General features: G+C 44.3%; 1 long non-coding RNA gene across 1 annotated transcript; it reads right to left on the bottom strand.

The window, feature by feature from the left end:
• Window positions 1-210: 210 nt before the first annotated feature.
• LOC142039952 (uncharacterized) lies at window positions 211-2,936 on the bottom strand. The gene is made up of 3 exons (XR_012653094.1): window positions 2,822-2,936; window positions 1,151-1,240; window positions 211-308 (listed from the first exon to the last, which is right to left on the bottom strand). It is a non-coding gene; the product is annotated as an uncharacterized LOC142039952 (long non-coding RNA).
• Window positions 2,937-6,215: the final 3,279 nt, after the last annotated feature.

Genomic DNA, 6,215 nt, shown 5'->3' with positions numbered 1-6,215 from the left:
TCTGCACGGAGCTGCCTGCAGGACTGACCCTGCCACTTCTGATTTACTGTGGTCAAAGAATCCAGCCTTGTGCCTCGCTGCGGCACGAGGGGCAGGCTGCTGCTGGGGGCTGGTAAATATTGTAGGGAAGCCTTGTGTTTGGTGTTTTGATCAGATTCAAATCTGGTCAACGTCACCCTGCCATCCAAAAGCATCTTCAGGGTTTAATTTGGCCGATATAGTCTTCTCTGTGTGCTTCACACACACTTCTTCTCTCAACTGCTATTTCTGTGAGAGTGGCTGCTTTCCAGGAACGGAGAAATTGATTTCTGTATGCAATTAAAAGAGAGAGAAAGAGGGAGAGAAAAAACATCCAACTGCATTCACGGTTCATCTGACACTGTTGTTAGAAACTCAGAGGACGCGGTACAAAACCGTGGCCTCCTGAAAACAGTTAATCGGGGATTAGACGACACAATAGTTACTTTCCTTTAAGAGACATTTCTCCAAAGGGTTAATTACGGACGCAGAAGAAGACTAACAAAACAAAACAAAAAAACATGTGGAAGGCATCAGGCCTAAATTTTCAACATGAGCAACACTAATAGACCTTTTCTATAGCTAGGCACAACCCCTGTAATTCTACAAATTGGACTGAGCCCCTGGGAAGTATGTGCCTGCAGCTGCTACGCAGATGTGAGATAGAAAACGAAGCAGATTCTTCCAAATAACACTGGATGGTTCTGAGGCTAATAAAATTACCACTGATCCAGTGTTAACTGACAACTTTCCTTATAAAAAAGTCATATATTTCACCTTATAGCAAAACACATTCAAAGCTGAAAAGTATATGCCCATGGATGGGCAACAAATATAATTCTTCTCACTTCAGCGTGATCCCCATCTTGTAAATATTAATTTATTGTTAAACGTCTCTTTTGGGGATTAAGGAAAGTTGTCCTTGGTGCTTGTTTGGGCGTAAGAGCTCTTCCTCAGGAAGCTGATTAGGATTTGTCAAGACAGACAAACGCACATACTCTCCTGCAAGTATTTATCCAACATTTAAACACAAACTTAGTTTCTGCTTGTGAAAGGTGAAGGAACAGCCCCAGACAACCTGTATGGTTGGCTGACTGTCAAGATCAGCTAAGAACCAAGTTGCATATATTACCTTCCTGCTTTGCTATCATGTGACTGCGTCCTCATCTGCTTTTCCTACAGTTTCTGGCCTCCACATTTAATGCATGGTGAGGCTTGGATTCTGCAATAAACACAAAAGAAGAGGTTCACAAAAGAGCTTGGAAAAACTAGGTAGCCAAACTCAACTGCCCTGCAGCGAACACCGAGGGCAAACTCCCACATCAGAGATGGTTAGACGACTAAATAGACCTTCAGAAATCTGGCTGAGCACTTGCTCTTTGGCACTTTTGACAACCACAGCTCTAAGAGCTAAAGGATCTCCCTGCGGCAGGTATACGTCTGGCTTGGAGTCCACACAGATCTCACAAAGACCTTTAACAATACCATTTTAAGAGTCATGTGAGCTTGGCCGCTTGAGAACCTTTTGTAAGTAAGTCACAAATGTTGTGGCCCTGAATTGACCTTCAACAAACAACCTTTACAGAAACCCTAATTAACAGGAACAGCGACAGCACACCAAACACTTCAGAATACTACTCCTTTATGAGAGCATACTCTTCACAGGTAGATTCAAAATGACCAAAGTGGGAAGAATTCCCCTGCATTTAGGGAGGGAGAATCAAAAATAAACAACATGATGATGGATACAGAGGGTGAGGCAGGAGGGGACAAGATATACAGCAACCAGAAAGAAAAAGGAGGACAAGGACTGAAAATGGAGGAAAATGGATGAAAGTTGAGAGGGAATATCACTGATGTGATGAGTTCACAGACAGGCAGGAGGTGCAAGAGATCTTTTACCCACTGGAAAACACAAGGAAATGGGCAGGTCAGAAAGGAAGCAGAGGTATCTGACAGGAATTACTTTAGCAAGTATTTTTCCCTCCCTCTCTCACCTTACTGCAGAATTGAAATTGATTTTAATCAAAAAGGGAGTTTTATATGCTCTTCTTGGAACCTGATCAAAGTGTTGCCTCCGTAGTCAATATATTTCTTAAAGTCCCCAAATGTGCCTAAAATATTCCCCTTTGCTATAACTCTAATGGCCCACAATCACTTCAAGCTGTGGTCTCCTCAGTTAGGATAAACAATGCTGTGCCAATGTTTGGCTGATGAAAACCTCCAGAAACATACCAGGACCTTAAAAGGGAGACGCTGTAATTTTGTAGAGGGCACTCCTCCCTGTGAATTACTGTTCTGTTAGCATCCCACTATGCCATTAGGAGACACCACTCCAATACTAGCGGTAGCTGTCCTACGGCTTGTTTACAACTAAGTGTATTTGCTAAGGCATCACCACACCAACATAACTACTCCCTTTCTACTCCCCAGCTACTATAAATCTCTCAAAGGTTTGCATCACGCACCACAAAAGTCCCAGAGACCCCCGCAATCTTCCACAGAAGTGAGCAGTTTAACAAGAGTGCCCTTGCCCAGGATAGACACCGCTAACGTGTTTCTTAAGCTGAATTCTTCCTACATAGTCTCCTCGGGGTGCAGGGCATTTTCATCCACTTCCAGGCCAGAGCTACTTACGTGGACTAATGGGTCGGTTGCTATTTTCCATTCTCAGAGGCTGGTGGCTGGAAAGACTCGCCCATAACACCCTGTTTTTAACGCTCTTTTCTAGATAAATATGTGACCATATTTTTAAGGCTGTTTTGACGTAGCTGTTTAAACCAGTACAGGCTCTGACACTTACCTCATGGGAAACGCACGTGCGGCTGACGCCCAAAGCAGCGTTCAGGGCAGCATCACAAGAGATGATCCCACTCCTAGTCTCCACCTCGCAGGTGACCCCCAGCACGTGGCTGATTCTGGGCATCCTCCACCAGAGATCCAGGTCAGGATGAACCTCCCGTCATGTCCCTTAGCACACGCTGAAGGAAAAGACACTGCTCTGGCTCCTTCCAGCCCTTGGGGACACTCTCCCTGGGGGGATTTAGGCATCAACATGATGCCAGAACATGAGGAGCAGCTGCTACTTCTCCACGTCCCCTTCAAGAAGCGAAGGGAGTGAAACTACGGCTTCGCTCGTTGGTTTTTGGCATTGTTTCTTTACACCAGAATAACTGGAAGGGTAGATGAACCAGGGATTTGGTAATATGAGATAAAATACTTTTTAGACAGTGCGTATGCTTCTGATCAGGCTTGCCTGGAGAGCGGTCCATGTCTGCCATTGCAGAACAAGGCTGCTTTGTTTTTATTTATTACTGGTAACATGGAGGCAGCTAATGGCCCCAGCCAAAAGTCAGGACCGTACTGCATCAAGTGCTGCTCTGTAAAATCCTAAGTAAAAATGTTTGTCCTCAAAAGCTTGTACGGGAGACAGGCAGTGGAAGGAAGGAAGCGATATCTCTGTTTTGCTATGGCAACTGATGCACTGGGATGTTTGTGCAGGGTCACATAGGAAATCTGTAGCACAGCCAGAATATGAACCTACATCTTCCGCATGTAATTACAGCACTAGTGCAACAGGTCCTTCCTTCCTCTCAAACATTTGCTGTCTGACTTCTAGCTGAGGGCTTGAACCCAAGAACATCAGCATAGAAAACAAGCCTTGAACACTCGCATTGAGAAAGCAACTCTGTCAGCGATCGGCAGTCGAAAATTCCAACTATGCCTGCAGATCAGGAGCGAGCAGTTGTTCCACCGACGACTGCATGTTCTAGGAGGCATCTTTCTGAGCCAAGTTTGAAAGCCATCCACGAGGCAAAACAGCAAGGCTTGTTCTCCTGCTGTATCACTGCGCTGTGTAGGTGTGAACGCGGTGCCAGGGGATGCAAATTCAGACCCACGCCTGCTGGCAGGAAGAGCTGGACATAGCTCAGGATATTGTTCGACACCTCTACTGGTTCCCAGTTCACTGCTAATGTCTTCGTTCTCATCGAGGAGCCCTAAATAAGGTCTTAATTACTTGTTCTTTCCCAGAACGCCATGACAGTCGCATTCGTTTGGGGGAAGGTTAGCAGATACAGCGTTGTCAGAGCTAACGTCATCCGACTGATGTTGAGCTTGTACAGAGCAGGTTGCCAGTTCACAGAACAACCACAATAACAGAAAAGACAAAGACCAGAAAGAAAAAAGCAAGGAAACTGATAGCAGCAGATATTGTGAAACTGATAGCCTTCATTTACTGTGTATCCTTCTCAGAAGTTATGGTAATGGAACATTTAATTTCATTTGTTCACAGATTTGAATGAGAAAAAGTCTGTGGGCTGTCTAGTAGGATAAATCCTAGTATTAGCTGTAAACTAGCATAGCAAATTCTACTTCAGAAATCTAAGTTGAAGCACATCTCGCATTATTTTTCCCCACGTCGTTATTGCTACATGTCTCTGAAATTCAAGACTTTCAATTTACACCACGTTTTTTGAAATTTTCCAGAAATCCGATGAAGTACATACATATGGTGAAATACCGTTTGTTTTCTGAAATGAAATTGTTACTGCACATGCAGCTTTGTTGCCCACTGGCCTAGGAACCCAGACGCTTTAATGAAATGGCATTTCAGAGCTGCTCAGGGGCTGTTAGATATTTTTGGACTAGCCCGTTCCCTTACTGCTTCAGCTGGGACCCTTGGCCCAGCCCAGGCCATGGGCTTCTAAGCTCTTGTCTCCTGGACATCCCTGGAGATGCAGCTTCTACAGCTTGGGGAAGGTCACCGTTCAGGGTGACCTGGTGAAGGAGAAGCCGTCCAGATAAAGAGAACGAGGCCAGAGTCCATCAGAAACCTGCCAGACAGGTGGTGTTTCACTGGAGTTGTGCTGCTGGTTAAAAAAAAAGCCTTCATTTCTTCCAAAATCTATCTTATTCCAGAAAATTACCAAACAGGTAGCAGTCCACACTCTTGTTTTCTCAACAGTCTCAACAGCCAAATGACAGAAAGTGTTGATCTGATTTGTTGGCCTGCCCAGTACTACAGATTTCAAAGGCCGTTTGTCATGTAAAGCAAAATCCCCCAAAAGATGGATGAGAGGAATGTGGGTTCACTGATTCTCCTGGATGCACTTTTGAAATTTTGTAAGGTAACTCGAGAAATCAAAATTTTGATGATTAAAAGGTGGCAGAAAGGTTTACAGGAACAAAGAAGCTGCACTGTATGAAGCACCATGCAGAGCTTCCAGCTAGAAATTCAGATGGAACAGCGGATAACACGGTTAACAAGAATCAAAACTAATAAATGTTAAAATAGTGGAGTGCTCTCTGTGGACCCACAACGTGTTATCTGGAAGGGAAAGGAAAGGGTGTTTGAGGACAAAAGGATACGTTTCTGTACTACTCACAAAAGTCTTTCCTAATGTAGCAGATCATTTAGGAAGTTTTACATAACCCTTTAAAATGCCTTTTCTTCAGCTACATTTGACATGCCTTTTCCATTAACATAAGTGGGAAATGGCAGGCAAATTAAAATAGTCCCCTCGGGCTATCGTAGGGAATGTTCTTGCCACTTCCACCATTGGCTCAACTCCACCCACCACAAAACCTGTAGTGGGAGAACTGGAGTAAAGAAAGTTTTGGGGATCTTGTGCACACTACAAGCACATAAATCAGAGCATGCAAGGGTCTGCCGCTTGAGGCTAGAGAGACCAGTGGTGAAATGCTATCGTTCAGAGCCTGATTTACCACTAGTGCTTCCAGCATGGTTACCTGGAGGTTAGCAAGCCTAGGAAATACAAAAGATTTTATGGAGCAAAGCAACGGGCAGCAGGAAAGGTACACAGGCAGCACTCACTGCATCCACTTAGCTCGTGACATTTAGGTCCATGTCTGACCATACAACGTGTACTCATGTGGTTCTGTGCTACTCATGACTTTGAAATCAAAAGTGAGACTTTTTTGTCTTCCCTGTCCAATTTTTCAGCAATATTTTACCAGTTTGCACCCAGTAACTGTTGAAACAGTTACTATTACGAGCCACGTGTTGATATGCTCGCCAGTACAAACAGTCCCACTGAAGCAAACAGCCCCACTCATGCTGTAAGGCACCAATATTCAACGTGAGAATGCAAAGCAAAACCTGTTCCTAATCTCAAGGGTTAAAATAGGAGAAAAACTAAACATGATTTTTCAGTTACTATGAGACACTTTTCTTT

This window comes from Buteo buteo, chromosome 16 (genome assembly GCF_964188355.1).
Source record: "Buteo buteo chromosome 16, bButBut1.hap1.1, whole genome shotgun sequence".
NCBI classification, from domain to species: Eukaryota; Metazoa; Chordata; class Aves; order Accipitriformes; family Accipitridae; genus Buteo; species Buteo buteo.
This window is presented reverse-complemented; position numbering and strand designations above follow the sequence as displayed.